The sequence below is a fragment of the Cystoisospora suis genome, assembly GCF_002600585.1.
Source record: "Cystoisospora suis strain Wien I chromosome Unknown contig_5265, whole genome shotgun sequence".
Lineage (NCBI taxonomy): Eukaryota > Apicomplexa > Conoidasida > Eucoccidiorida > Sarcocystidae > Cystoisospora > Cystoisospora suis.
The window spans coordinates 1-201 of record NW_027158056.1 but is presented as its reverse complement, the minus strand read 5'-3'; positions in this window follow the sequence as shown (position 1 = coordinate 201).

Here is a 201-nt window from a genome sequence, read left to right as displayed (position 1 = left end):
TAGCCACCATCATAGTAAGAAGGATGACACACAGCATCTCCATTCATCCGAGAGAAGCGAGGTAGAAATCTTATTAGATCTCTCTCCTGGGAGGTTAGATAGCTATAGAGAATTCTTATCTACCCTTGTAGATAAGACGAAAGTGGAGAGACATAAAGAACTCCTTTCTGTTTTCCTTAGAGAGCAATTCACGAAACAGGA